Genomic DNA, 15,441 nt, shown 5'->3' on the forward strand with positions numbered 1-15,441 from the left:
GTTGGCATGGAGTTGTGTTAGAGCCAGGAGGCTTAGTTTATGTTATAGCCAGTTGGCTCATGGTTGTGTTTGTTTACGTTATACCGGAGCGCTGGGTGAGGCTGTAGGGGTGCGAGGAGGCCTCATTAGGAGCTCCCCAGTGGAGTGGGGGTTCCTGGGTGCCCTGTTCGGGCACAGAGCAGTGCCTGGGGGGCACAGCTGTTTGGTGCCGGTGTGGCGCTGAGTGTGGGGTATTAAGCCCCAGCCCATGAGGGCGGTATTTTGCCCGGTAGGGCGAAGGGCCCCAGAGAAGGGCGAGTTTACTGAGGAGGCCCCAGAGAGGGCGAGGCATAAGCCCCGAAAGGGGCGAACGCCTATTAGGATGCCCCAGACGAGGCGAGTCTAGGGGGAAGCCCCATAAGGGGGGGCGAGGGCGAATGTAAGAGTCCGGAGTAGGGCAAGCACGCTGTTAGAGGCCCAAGGCAGGGCCAGAGCGTGCGGTTGGGAGCCTGAAGAGGGTGATTACATTAGCTGAACCCCGGAAGGGGCAAGACAGGGCTTGTGCGGCGAGCAACAGGGCCCCAGGCGAGGGGCGAGTACATTAGGCGTGCTAGGGGTAAGCACGTGGGTACAAGCCGGAGCGGTTAGGGAGCGTGGGATAGAACCCGAGAGCGCAGGACGCGCAGGACAGAGCTCGGAGTAGGGCAAGTGCGGGGCAAGACCCCGGCGAGGGCGCGTATATTGGAGAGGCCCCGGCGAAGGCGCGTATATCGGAGACACAAGAATGTCCGGAATAACTGTGAGGCTTGGGGCGTGCTAAAGGGGAGGTAGGAGGCATGCGTAGCCCATAAGGCTGGGGTACATGGGGACACTCCTTAGAGGATATGGGCCAGTACGAACATAGCACCGTGTCATAGAGAACAGTAAGGCAGCCTCCCTTACAGATATATATATATATATATAACAGCAAGACATGGTGGGCAAGACAGAGGGTGCTAAACAGTTAACTTGGCATGGCAGGGGGCGCTAAGGGGATCACGGCCGCTCCTAGGGCCCGCCCTGTGACACACGTTTTCCAGCAATAACTTTATAGCTGGTCAGACCCTTTTAGGTTATCCAATCTAAGTTAATTGCATATATGACTAAGTAATTCTGTAATACATGTAACATATAGAGCCATAGGCTAAGAAATTTGAGTTGACTTAATTGTGGTGAAAAAAATTCATGTAGAATTATTCACAGAGGACAGTGGTTGATTATACTTTTTCACCTTTCGTATGATTTAGCAAGCAAACCTGCATACTAAAAGTGCACTTTGCCCATTGTGAAAGGAGAATTGCAGCAAAAAGTTGGGCGGCTCAGGTGCTTTTCAGCTAGCCAAGCCCATATTCTTTAGGACTAGATATCCTCACGAGTTCGGTCCCCAGTCATCTGCTCAGACCACTTGACTGTGCAGCTACTCTAAATGAGTTTGAGTGTAAGCAGTCCTCAGCTTAAATGAGATTTCCATTCGCTTTGAAAGAAAATGCTAAAGATGATGACTATTCACTTGTTAATTTTGGTTAGAGACATTTTATGGTTTGAAACATGACAACAGAGTCCTTTTGTGGATTGCTGTTGTTTGTTAATTATGTCTAACGTCAATTATTCATTTAAACTTCTTCTGATTCAAGAAGCTCCCTTGGCAAAATTTTGTGTATGGGACAAAATGGTTCCAGAAAAATCTGCTCTCTAGAGAAGGACATTGGGAAGGAGGATTATTGAGTAAATGATTGAAAGAGTCTGTATAAATGGTTTTTATTCTGGAGGAAGGTATTAATTCAGCTCAGCCTGAGTGAAAACTGAAGGGCAATTCTTACTCTCCACTTGAATCCACAGAAGCTTGACCCACTGGAGCGCTCATGCTGCATAATATCACGATATAAACGTCTGAGAATGAGCTTTGATGAGGGCATAGGGCGCTTCTAGTCGCTTGTGGAGGCAGAAGCTGTGGTCAGATTAACCGATTTGTAGGTGTTGTGTCAAACAGGGGAATGCTTTGAAGATGTCGAAATGGGATATCTGTTTCCATGCGAGTACATGCCCATCTAGAGCAGTCTCGAAGGGGGAATTTTGAAATAACAACAGTATTTTCCCTTCCCTTGGCACAGACGAATTGGAAGAAGAGAAGGGAAATAAAATACTATCTCAATATTCAGATGAGCCGAGGATTTAAAAGAAACAATGAAAACTGGCTTTCTTGAAAAGGGAATTGATATTATATTGAATTGCTACACATCAAAAACTTTTTTTGAGAATGTTTTCAAAAGATATTTTGACAAGTACAGGGAAGAGGTGCTGGTATCATTAAATAAGTTGGCAAATTTTGTAACCAGCTTTTTGGTATCATAGCTCAAGGGAAAGTCAATAAACTTTGATTCCCAGCATTAATGTAATTATTTTGATTTTTTCCGGCTCGTTCTAGGGAAGGCTTCAGTAACGTAATATCAGATGGCCAAAAGCAATTCAGAAATCCTGTGTCCCATAGGATGTCGTTCAAATGTAGTAAGACCGGGGGTGGAATAAATCATTTTCTCTGATCTTGTTAGGGATGAGAATGTTATAGAGAAGCAAATGTGCATCACTAATACCAGAAGGATACTGTAGGCAGAGAAAAAAAGCATGAAGTTTCCCTGATTACTAGAAGTATCCTGTTTAAAGTTTTTCCTCTTTGTTGTTTCTTTACCTTAACTTTCCTGTCATTTCAACCCTGTTCTCCATCTCATTGCCACTGGCGGCAGCAATTGTAATATACCACTGAAGGTCAGGTCTGGTAACATATTTTGGTTCGTCTAGAATAGCTATTCATACTCTTCTTCCCCCGTGGTCCAGGTAGAACGTGAGGAATAGCTTTCTAAGCATGCGTTGATACAGAAACTTGATTTGTCCTTTTGATTTTTTTTTTTCTTTTAATGCTTCTTCTGCTGAAATATTCAATTTTACAATTCAAGTTCCCTTGAGGGAATGAGAAGATGAGGTGGGATGGGAGCATCATAATATTATAAGTGTCCCTGTTGGGTAATAGAGGCTAAAGAACTTGTAAATTTATCTTGAAAAACAAAAGCTTGATGAACTTTATTTTGAAATATTTTCCCCTAAGCAAAAGAAAATTAAATGATACATTGTACTTCTCTTGTAAAGGTTTGCAACAAGTAAATTAGACACAGCATTATGTGCAGTGTGAGTCAGAAAAGAAATGAAGTTGGGAGTTTTAAGCTGTATACAATGTACTTGGTTAGGGATTTTTTTTCCCTGGGGGAAGCAACAGTGGAAAAAACCCAAGTTCTTTAGGATTCTCACCTTTCCTTAGTATCATTTAACTTTGTACTCTTTGATTCCTGAATTTTCATCTAAGTCCTGGAGAAAGTAGGAAAGAACTTGGAATTTAAAGTTAAATCTAGTTGTCTTCTTCCTCCCACTAAGCCTTACCTGGCACTATTTTTAGGGACATATGTGTAAGCTGAGTGCACTAGCTTCATCCACTAATAAAGACCCAACCCCTTTGCACACAAGAAGACCCTACACTTGTACATACATACTAGGTATCTACATGCGCGTGCGTGCGCGCGCGCACACACACACACACACAGAGGTTAGCACTAAATAATTTATGGGTACATCCAGATATGCAGGGTAAAAACTGACTTGTGTATCATTTCTGTATCTAGCTTGGGATATATGAATTATTTAATGTATTTTTCTCCCATCGTTGTCCTTTTTAAAACTCAAACTGGCAAATACTTACATTATTGTCTCTATTTTAAATAATGGCCTAGTTGAACAAGAGCTTATTTAGCATCTTGTCACATCAGAACCCTTGTGCAGCTGTACCTGGATAATGAGTGCTGTTGCTTCAACTTGGTTACTTTGGTTTGTTAATTATGTGAGTTAACTGCTGTTTAGGGACCAAAAAAAAAAAATTAGATAGATTTCTCTGTCTCCTGAGTCCCACCTCCTGTATTTTCTTTTCTCTTCAGTGAAATATGACAATAAATGAAAAATATTTAGTATTCTCATAATTTTACCTGTAATGGGAATTATAAGGAGCTAGAAATGTCACCCTTTGCCCCATATATGGTCTGGCCTCACGGCCTGTAAGTACTGCTCCCAGCTAGCACCCATATTATACGTGGGGTCTGTGCCCTTGTATCATTTCTTAGTGTGGGCCATGGCTGAAAGGCACAACTTCACTCCTGCTGCAGAGTCCTTTAAGGAACAAATTATTGAATTCTAAGGAATTATGGGAATCGTAAATGGTTCCATGCAGTCCTAAAATGTATGCACAGTTGCACAGCTATGGAGTTTGGGTGAATTTCCCAAGATCTGTGATGAGTGGAGAAGGGGCAGTATATTATATATTCCAGTGAGGAGGAGAGTATTTATTATCAGAGCCACCTGTCCCCATTTGTGGGGAAGAGTCACATGACCTCATTCCTGCATGCAGCCTTGTGCGGCAGGGAAATGGCATGCAACCCTTTTCTGGTTAGGGCTTGTAGTTAATTTTCGGGCAGCGAGCTAAGTTGGGAACCTAAGAAAAATATCATTCCAAGCAATTTTTGGATTAAGGGTAAAAATTTCCAAAGAGCTGAATGACCTAAGAGCCTATTCCTAGTTTCTATAAGATTAGAGCTTGTTTCCATAAGAAGTTTAGTATGCAGTGGGCATGTCTACACGAGACACTTACTGTGCATTAGCCTAATAACACTGTGCAGTAGCGTGGTGGTCAAAACGCCCGGTAATAGCTTCCTGTGCAGTGTTATTAGGCCAATGTGCAGTTTGTGCCACAAAAAACCCATGTGCCGGCACTACTATGCAGTCACTCTAGTTACTGTGCATTCAATTAGTACTTTATTAACAAGTACTAAACTAAATGTGCAGTATCCAAGGTGCATTAACGAACATGTAGACACACCCAGTTTGAAGATGTGAATTTATGGCACACAAGATGCTGCACACTCAAAGTATGCCTTTCTGTGAGGTAGCTTATTCACTTTCATCCTGGGGTAAAATTAGTCTGTTTACAGGGTGGCGGGGGATTAATGTACCGGGGAAATTAATGTAGACTAGCAAGTGTGCTGTTTATTCATGTCAAAACTTTCTGTGCACTTATGTCCCTGTATGTACTCTCCTCCTGCCTCTGGGCCAGATTCACAATGGTGTTTGACATCCAGTGGTACAGATAGATGCTGTGGGATTTACCAAAGGGTCCCTTATTAATCTTGCACAGTGCCTGTCTATGTCTAGGCAGCTAAGCAAACAATGTAAATCTGACCCTTAGACAATTTGGAGAATTGGACTTAGGTTCCTAAGTCACTTGGGCTCTTTGGAAAATTTTAGTTTAAATGAAATTTCTCTTATTTAATATAATGGCAGAGTGTGCCTTCACTGGGAGAAGCTGCACTATATTTATATAGAATTGACCCTGTGATATACATCCTCTAATTCTTATCTTCTGTATATTTTGAAATTTTAATCTCTTTGTTCGCCTTCTATTAGAAACGGGTAAAAAAAAAAACAAACCCTAAAAACTGGTGGCTGCACTCTGTCTGATAAGTGCTGATCTATACAGCTGTAAATAGTGTTACACTTTGAAATGGCTGCAGGCCTTGCATAAACTGATCTGATTTTTCTTGCTTTCTGGGGACATTCATGATCCTTTATTATTGAAGCGGGTTCTTGTGTAGTGTAACTAAAGCTTGAAAATCTATCACGTTCTTAGAATTCATATCCCAGACTTTATGACAGTACCAGGCTGATCCCATGATTCTCCACTGCAGAGGTTCAGTGCACTGACTCACAAGTGTATTGAGCCAACATGACAGGAAAATATATCATTTTTTCACAACTAAAAGGAATATGGAAGTCAAAATAATAGAAGCTCAGCAGAGGCTAAAACAAAGGAATATAATTTACAGCACTGGTTGTTTCTACTTATTATATAGTTGTTATCTCACTGAAGCTCTGCAGGTAATATAATTGCTTGCATTTCAGAGAACATTTTGGTCCGAAGACGTAATTAATTCTGTTCTATCTTAAGCATGTATTTTATACCTTTAAGTAGTCCTTAGAGTGCAAGAATATGCTTTGGAAATATGTTTTATTTAGCACTTTTACAATGCAGTTGAGAGGCACAGAAAAATGGGGGAGCCAGAGGTACATGTGGCTTGCCAGGTACCCTGTCCTATCAGTAGAGAATAATGGGTTCATTTAATGGTCTTCATTAGAGACAACTGTCAGAACTCTTCCCCTTGGTGAAAACAAAAAGTGTTGCATATGGAATATGCCATAAAGATGGCACACAAGTGACATTATTATAAATAAAAACAGGCATTATTAACGATGCTCGTTAGCAAATGCCACAGTTGGATGTGAAATAGACTCCATACAGAAGGGTCCCATACATTATGCTTTTCAAAAGGCTGTCGTCTTTTGATTTTGATTTATAAACAATTGATAGTTCTTGGGAACTTCTTGCGCTCATTGCTTGAAGTCTTCACTGCCAAATCCATAGCTATTATAATCAGTGGCAGCATCACAAAGGATTATTTTTGCTTCGTTTGTGCTTTATTTCTAGAGAGGCATATACAGATCATTACATTTGTATTCATGGTGCAAATATTTGCGTAAGAATTAGTTCAAAATACTGAATGACCAAGCACATTTTATAGTTTGAAGTAATCTTCCACAGGCAGTTGGCTGTATGACTAATAGAATTACGTATGCGTAAAATCGCTTTTACTGTAGAAGCCAAAATGCAGAATAATAGCTTGTCAAACTGTCATTTGCAAGTGAGATCATAGATTTTGTAGTCCAAATTAGGTTGTGTTCTTTTTCTTTTTGTCAGGTCACATTCTAATAACCATATTGTGCATTAAACCCTGTGATTATCCGAACACTTGACAGATGGTAGGCTGTTAATTTATATGTAAGAGACAGTGATTGCCAGTGCAGTAATAGTATTCAACAAAATATGAAATGTCAAAATCCACTTTTTTGGTTATGTTTTATCTTGACTTATTTTAGCAAGGTAATTCTAGAAGAATTGATTTTTTTTTCATAGCTAAACATATGCTTTGCTTTACTAGACTGAATGATTTTTACTATCAGAAAAAAAAATTACAAAAAAGAAATGTTTATATTGATATTCATTTAATGATTCTCATTATTCTGCAGCATAGTCTAGAGTGCAAGCAAATTACAAAGAGCAAATGTAAATAGTGAAAGAAAAGTGATATTATTTATGTGTTTTAGCCTGAAGTTTTGAAATTAAATGTAATGATTCAGTATATTGATCTCTAGAAGTATTATTCATTTTAATTAAAGACTTTCTGGAAGAAGTAAAGAAGTTCTGTGTGTTGGCTTTAGGCTAGCTCATACTGGTTTTAATTTGATAAAACTGATATTGAAATGAGGTAGTGGTAATCAGTACTACCCTCTCTTTTTATTATAATTTTTGTTTCCCATCATTTCCTTTTTAAAGCCCCTCTCAGTGTCTAAGCACACCTCAGAAAACAAAACTTCTCTCTGCCCCAAAGAACAGTTTCTTCTGACAGATGTACGGGGTTATGATCGATGCCAAGGGATGAGGAGGGTCAAAGTTAGTAACTGGCTGCTCACCCAGTTCTACATGCATGGTGGAGGGTCAGCTCTTTTTTTCAGTATAGTCACTCATGTTTAGAAAGTTTATGTCCACACATTTTTAGGAGCAGGTTGAAGGAGGTGAGGGTGCAAGTTTGACCAGTAGATTTTGCAAAGGTATTCCAACTATAACAAGCATCATAAAAGAAGCGGTAGAGCTGCGTGGGAGAAAACAAGGTGAAAAGAGCATTCCTACCTCTTGCCAGAATAGCTAAGACTAACAGAGGTGTTTCCTTGTTTGTATTTAATTTCTTGTATACTTAACTCTTAAAAGGCAGTTTTTTGTTTGTAGCTCATGGTTGTTGGTATTAAACAGTTAATAAACTTATACTTTTAATGCCAGTAAATTTATCCTAAGAATTGTGGTTGAGTCAGTAGCAAACCCGCAGTCATATCAGAAGAAAAACAGTAAAACTGCAGTTTCCTTGATTTTTTTTTTCTTTGCTTAAGAGCAGTGCAAAAATAATAATAATAATTAAGAACCACCTCCACTCTACCTCTGTTTCACACGCCCCTGAACTTCCTACGAAGCACAGTAATTCTTTGTGGATGGGAGTTTTAAGGCAATCTTTGGAAGAAATGTTTTCCTGTAAATTAGTCTGCTTGTGCCTTGAGTGGCATAGAGAAGTTGCTTGGCAATTAGAACAGAGCTGAGCAGAATGCATGTAGGTCAGAGGCAGATTTGATTGGCTTTTTGGGTGGTAGGATTGCATGAATGGCTGGCAGAGTATGAGTTGGCCAGCATTTCAATGGAGTTCTGCAAAGAACTTTAATTTTGCAGGGAAAGGTTTAACTTGATAAATGGAGTAGGCTATTACCACAGTTGCTCTTAAAAATCAAAAAGTAGTATATTGCTTGGTCCCATTTCTGCTCATTGTGATTCTATTGTAATCTTGGAGTCTGAGAGTATAGAGTCCATTTTCCTGTTTGAATGGCCTTTATGAGCTTACTTTAAAATCCCACACTGACACCTCAAACATGGTTTGTACAAGCACAAAAAGTTCCAGATGTGGAAGTCTATAAATAATTCTAGCTCAGTAAAGCTGTGAAAGCTAGAAGTTGGGAGAGGCTTCCTGAAATCCTACACACAAAGCACTTGGAAAAGAATTGAAGCCACATAAAAACATGCTGAAGCCTTTCTGCTGGTAAAGCTAAGCACTAGGACTATTATGAAGTTTGCACAAGCATTCTGGGCATTGACAAGCAGATAAACTTATCAGGCATCTTACTTCCTACATCCTGCTTTGCCACAAGTAGCTTCTAAACCCTTATATTGGGGTGATCCAGTTGACATGGTATATTTGGACTTCCAAAAAGCCTTTGACAAGTTCCTTCATCAGAGGCTCTTAACTAAATTACGTAGTCACGGGATTAGAGGGAATGTCCACTTGTGGATTAGAAATTGGCTCCAAGATAGAAAGCAAGAGTGAATATAAATACAAGCCAGCAGTGTGCCCTTGCTGCCAGGAAGGCTAATGGCATACTGGGCTGCACTGGTAGGAGGGTTGCCAGCAGATGGAGGGAAGTGATTCTTCCCCTCTATTCAGCACTGGCGAGGCCACATCTGGAGTCCTGTGTCCAGTTTTGGGCCCCCTCTACAGAAAGGATGTGGATAAATTGGAGAGAGTCTGGGGGAGGGCAAGGAAAATGGTTGTGCGGCTCGGGGGCATGACTTGTGAGGAGAGGCTGAGGGGACTGGGTTTATTTAGTCTAGACAAGAGAAGACCTGGGGGGGATTGAATAGCAGCTTTTAAGTCCCTGCATGGGGGTTGCAAACAGGATGGAGCTGGACTGTTCTCAGTGGTGACAGAAAAAGGAGCAATGGGCTCCAGTTGGAGCAAAGGAAGTTCAGGTTAGATATTAGGAAGAATTCTCTCACAAGGAGGGTAGTAAAGCACTGCAACAGGGTACCCAGAGAGGTGGTGGAGTCTTCATCCTTGGAGGTTTTCAAAACGCAGCTAGACAAAGCCTTGGCTGGGATGATGTAGTTGGGGCTGGTCCTGCTTGGAGCAGGAGGTTGCACTAGATATGACCACCTGAGCTCCTTTTGACCCTTGTTTCTATGACACAAAATTATTCAAAGTGATAAAGATCAAGGCAAAGTGTGATGAACTAATAGTGGGATCTGGCATGATTGAGCAAATGGACAACTAAACAACAAGTGAAATTCAGTGTACAGGAATGTAAAGTGAAGCATCTGAGCAAAAATAGTCTAAACTATACCTTAACTATGGTGGCCTCTACTTTAACTGTTACCACACAGGAAAGAGATCTGGGAGTTGTTGGGGACAGTTCTCTAAAAACATTCACTCAATGCTCAGCAGCCATCAGAAAGGCAAAGCAAATATTAGGGATTTTAATAAAACTGAAAGTATCATGATGCTCCTTTAAATCCATGGTGCATCCACGCCTTGAATACAGAGCTCCCACACCTCCAAAAGGATATAAAGGCATTAGAGAAGGTCCAGGGAAGGGCAACAAGGATGATCAGTGGTATGGAGGGGCTTCCGTGAGGAGAGACGAAAAAGGCTAGGCCTGTTCAGTTTAGAAAAGAGATGCTTGGGTGGGACATGGTAAAGGTTTACAGAATACTAAATGGCAAAGAGAAAATCAATAGGCATTTGACTCTCTCACAAAACAAGAACTATGGGTCACAAAATGAAACTAGTAGGTATTAAGTTTAAAATGAACACACAGAAGTAATTATTCACAGTATGTAATTCAAGTGGGGAACTCATTGCCACCAGATGTGGTAGCAGCTGGCAGTACAGCCAGATTCAAAAAGGGATTGGACAAATTCTTGGATCTCTGCCATTGTCACACAGGAGACTGGGCAAGGTGGACCTGTGGTCTGACCCAGTAAATGGCAGTTTTTACACACTTTTATTTGTTACTCCACTGGGAGTACACTGAGTTTCAAATAAGACAGCAGGTTTATTTGCAATTTTTTCTTCTTTGAGACAAGAGAATTTGGTTATTGGTCCCTTAATTGGAAGGGGTAGCCGGCTCCTTCTAGGATAAGATGCCTCAGGATTATGAAGGAAGTAAAGGCAGGATTGTAATTTTTCCTGTGAGCAGGTGGTCTTATTGCTGCTTTTATTAAAGATATACCTCTTAGCAGGTGGTCCTGTTCAGAGTCAGACCTCTGGGAAAATGGCTAAAAATGTACATCTGCAACTTCATGTCTCTGTAAGACTTATTACCCATCCTTAGAAACAGCGATTATACAAAGCAACAGCAATGATAGAGGCCATTTTAAACGCTTTCTTGTTTAGAAAAGGCTGAAAAATGTAGGAAAATGTTTTAGTAAACATATAAAACAGCAGAGACAAGACACATCCCTAATTGTTTGCCTTTTGATAGAGTATTTAATTTATTCTGTGTTTACCTGCACACCTCCCAGTTGTGGAAAGTGACCTAGATTCTATACATGCTCATAACTTTCATTAGGTAAGAATGACATACACTTATCATTAGAGTGTACTAATTAAAGGAGAAAGTGACATTTCAAAGTAATGCTGTTCCCTGGCGTTTTAATGAAATACTACTTGGTTTATTTTTGTTTTAATGAACTAAAATGCCATGCCTGGTTGTAGCATAATTGTTATACTTTTTTTGACTCTTTGGTTAACTTTTCTTTCATTTCTTTTCTCCCCTTGGCACTTCTCATATAAGCAAGAAAACAAACGTAGTCATACTCTAGCAGAGGTTGGCAAGTAGTAATAACTAAATTACTTCCATTCATTTAAAAAAAAAAAAAAAGTAGACTATGTTATGGGGAAGCGTGGTCATGCTTGAAGATAGGCTACAGATACAGTTGGACCTGGACAGACTGGCAAGTTGGGCAGATAGGAATCTGAAGAAGTTCAACATTGAGAAATGAAAGTGCTGCACCTCGGGACAAGCAATGCCCAACACAGTTACAGGCTTGGCAATACTAAACTGACTAGCACCACGAATAAAAGGGACCTGGGGTATTAATTGACCACAGTATGAATATGAGCCGGCAGTGCGATGCTATATCCAGCAGAGCAAATAATACTCTGGTGTGCATCAACCGATACATCTCCAGCAAAACCAAGGAGGTGATTCGTCCGCTCTACTCAGCACTGGTGAGACCGCAGCTGGAGTATATGCAACTCTCTATTTAAGGGGGTGTAGGTTGTAGCTGTGTTGGTCTAAGGACCCTAAGTTGGTCTAATAAAAGATATCAGATTCACCCAAAGAACCTTGTCTGCTCTTTATTTAAGGCATAAGACCACAGATCTTTGTCAAGCTAAGTCTATATAAGACTTGTGAGGGAATTATGGTTCTGGTGAATTATGCTGTTGCCTATGAAAAAGTATGCATTTCTGAACAAGTAAGTTTATAAGGTGCTACCCTGCCTTTTCTTCTGCCTGACTTCAGGCTAACAGGGAAAACTACCTCTTTCTGAGGCTAGCAGGACTAATTATTGTAGCCCTAGTAAGCTCTAATGGCAAGATTTGCACCCGGTTCCCAAGCAACTAATTAACTGAGCCTTCCTCTTGCTTGTGACATTGAGCTCTCGTGTATAGATGATCTCCACCCAGGGAGAACAGTGGGTCTTACTTTTCTTTTGCTACTTCCTTTTAGTACCCGCCTAACCCAGACTGGATCCATCACAGAGCAATTTTGGGATCAAAGCTTTCTTCTTTTTATCCTGATTTCTCCAGTGATTTCTCTCTTTCTTAGAAAAAGCACTTGGGGCCATACCCACAGCAAGTGCCTAATTTCCATTACTTTCAATTCTGGATCTGGCCTCAGCTCTATTGATCTTTGCTCCCTGTTTGATCTTCAGGTGGAGATAAAGCCAGCAGGGAAGATTGAGTGACTGAGCCACACAAACTCAAATAACACACCTGTTCTGAACAAACGACTTGCCACATTTCATAAGTTACCTCCGTAAGAGGTATGTGCCTTTATACTTGCCTAGGAGACGGACTCTGACAAGGATATGTTTCTTGGACTTACCATTGCCTTGCAATGAAAAAACACCGTGTAGTCTCTTCGCCACTGTTCAACATCTCCCTTTATAGGAAGGTTTCTGAAGAAGTCCTCTAGAGACCTCACACTCTCCTGTCTCCTGTGAAATATTTTCTAAGCATCTCCCTGTTGCCTGCATAAGGAGACAATGCCTTCATCTGCATTTTTCAACTCTTGCAGATGAAATTACCTCATTTCCAGCCTACTTGGGTTTCTGTCTCTTTTCCTGACATGTTTTATCTCTGGAGACGAGAGGAATGAGATAGCATCTTATTTCTCACCTTCCCCAAGTTTTGAAGGTCACGTTCCCTGTGGAAGGACAATTTAGGGTTTCCCACTCTTTTAGAAGGGATGAAAGAAGAAGGCAGAAGACAACATCAAACAAACCAGCAGTGAGTTTGGAAATTAATTTTCTAGAGTTACAGGATTAGAAAATATTGTGGAAGAAGGCGGCCTTAAGGTTCTCATAAACTCCAAACTGTACTCTTTTGCCTTTACCTTTGGCTGTTGGAAAATTACCTATCATTCATTACCTGTCCTTGGCTTATGGAGTAACAAAGCCCAGAGCTCCTGTATAAAATGAAAAAGTGTCTGGATTTTTTTTTTGTTGAACTTCTGAACTGTTTGTTTAACACCTGCATATTTCTTCTTAAGGTTTTGACAAACTACGTGAAACATTTCAGCCCCAAAGTGTTGAAAATTAAAATGTTTAAAAATTTATTTGGGGCGTTCCATTGGAAATGTTAAAAAAAAAATCAAGGAAAGCAGACATTTTCTACAAAAAAAAATCACTTGTTAAAAACTTAATTTTCCAATGGGAGGAAGAAAGGTTGCATGGAAAATATTCTACCAGCCTTAATGATATGCTTGTGTAGCCTAATTGCCTTTGGCTGTCAGAATGTTTTCATTGTGTATTTATAGCAGGTATTTATAACCAATCAATGTTTTATCTCTTTATTCAGCAACATCTGGCATAAGTAGGAATAAGCCCTTTCTTACTAATGTTCTTCAGCCTCTAAAATAATTCTTTATACTGCCTGCAAGTAATTCTACCAAGTAACCATCCATCCTTAAAGTGCAGTGGATGTTTAACTTACAATTCCAGAGCACCAAGCATCAAAACACACTCTTATTTGCAATCAGGTGAGAAGAAATTGGGCCCTAGCTCTAAACTGTGTTTTAGAAATAAACATGCAAAGATGTGCTTATTGAGCCTATGCTGTACAAGCAATCACTTGTCTTCCAAGCTGCAAGAATGTTTGTCACCAATGCAAGAAGCTAATTTTTGTAAGAGAGCTTTTGTTGGCTGTAAAGCCTAATTTCCTTGAGTTCTGAGATGCTTACATAATCATGTAGGAGAGGTGCATGTGCAAGACTTTGGGAAATTAAAAAGGTGTCAGGTACATTTTGAGATCGATACTCTTATCTCAATGTGTCCTAGCCTTTGTGACATTAGGGAGATTGTTTATTCAGAAATGTGGATGGCTGTGAGGTTTTGAAGGGGCTGCAGATTAGTAGAGCATAGAATGACGCATATACTATAATACAGTAAAGTTTAATCTAACCCCTTCCATTAGGGTTGTGGAAATTGTGTAGCTCACAGCAGATTTAACCATTGCTTCTTTCTAAACTAAGGTCATTAACAGAAGAATGTAAATGTTGATGCTATTATACGTAAGTACACCTGGTGAATTATTTATCAATTATGGGAAACAAAAACGTGCTCTTTTAAAAATCCTGGATAAGTGCCCTGTTTTTCCCTTTTGGGCCGAATGTACTATACATGTTATCAAGACAGAGACTGAAATTTAAGTAGTAATGTAGTGGTTTCCATTCAATTTTTTTGCAGTTTTACTTTTTGCTTAATATGTTTTCTTAATTATTTTCAGACTACAACTTCAAACATTGTAATATATAGAATGAAATGAGCCAGATGAAAAGTGTGCTGTTTTCTCTCATTTTATTTGTGGCCATAAAATTCCACGTAATAGATGGGTTTTCAAGTAGATACGTAGACTTCTCTTTTATGTCTGAGGGCTGTAGTGGCCTCTTCTTTGCAAGTTATTTTGTTAATCCTTCCCAGTGGCCTTGGAGGCTCTGCACCCTGCTGTCTTTGGGCCAAGCACTGTCCTCAAGGGTTCCCAGGCATGGCTTTTATGAAGAGAGCATCTGATTCAAAGCGTTATTACTTTGCCATGAGGACAGGAGGAGCAGTCCGTAGAGAATACCAGTTGAGGTGCATCCTTTAGCAAAAGGAGGAATGAAGCCTGGAGAGCAATGCTACTGAGTGTCAGAGCTGTCACCCCAAGCCAAAGGCCGAATGCAGGGTAGGTAATTTGTGGAGGTTCATTTGCATTTCATGAACAGGCTGGGAAGGGAAATAAGCTCAGTTATAGGAACAGAGTCCATCATAATCATATTTCCAATGTGGTTATCACTTCAGCATTAAAAAACAGTTATGAGGAAAGCATATCAAGTCACCTCTCACGGTTTCATAGTTAGTAGGGTTGGAAGGGACCTGAGCAGATCATCAAGTCCGACCCCCTGCCATGGCAGGAAAGAGTACTGGGGTCAAACGACCCCAGCAAGGTGTTCATCCAGCCTCCTCTTAAAGACCCCCAGGGTAGGAGCCAGCACCACTTCACTTGGAAGTTGGTCCCAGATCCTAGTCGCCCTGACAGTGAAGTCGCACCTCCTGATGTCTAATCTGAATTTATCCTCTACCAGCATGTGACTGTTACTCCTGGTCACTCCTGGCAGTGCTTGGGGGAATAGGGACTC

General features: G+C 40.6%; 1 protein-coding gene across 11 annotated transcripts in view; it reads left to right on the top strand.

The window, feature by feature from the left end:
* Positions 1 to 15,441, top strand: part of FHIT (fragile histidine triad) — an 899,923-nt gene that overhangs the window by 65,183 nt on the left and 819,299 nt on the right. The window lies entirely within an intron of this gene.

The sequence above is a fragment of the Gavialis gangeticus genome, unplaced genomic scaffold, assembly GCF_001723915.1.
Source record: "Gavialis gangeticus isolate Ggan-Ray unplaced genomic scaffold, GavGan_comp1, whole genome shotgun sequence".
Lineage (NCBI taxonomy): Eukaryota > Metazoa > Chordata > Crocodylia > Gavialidae > Gavialis > Gavialis gangeticus.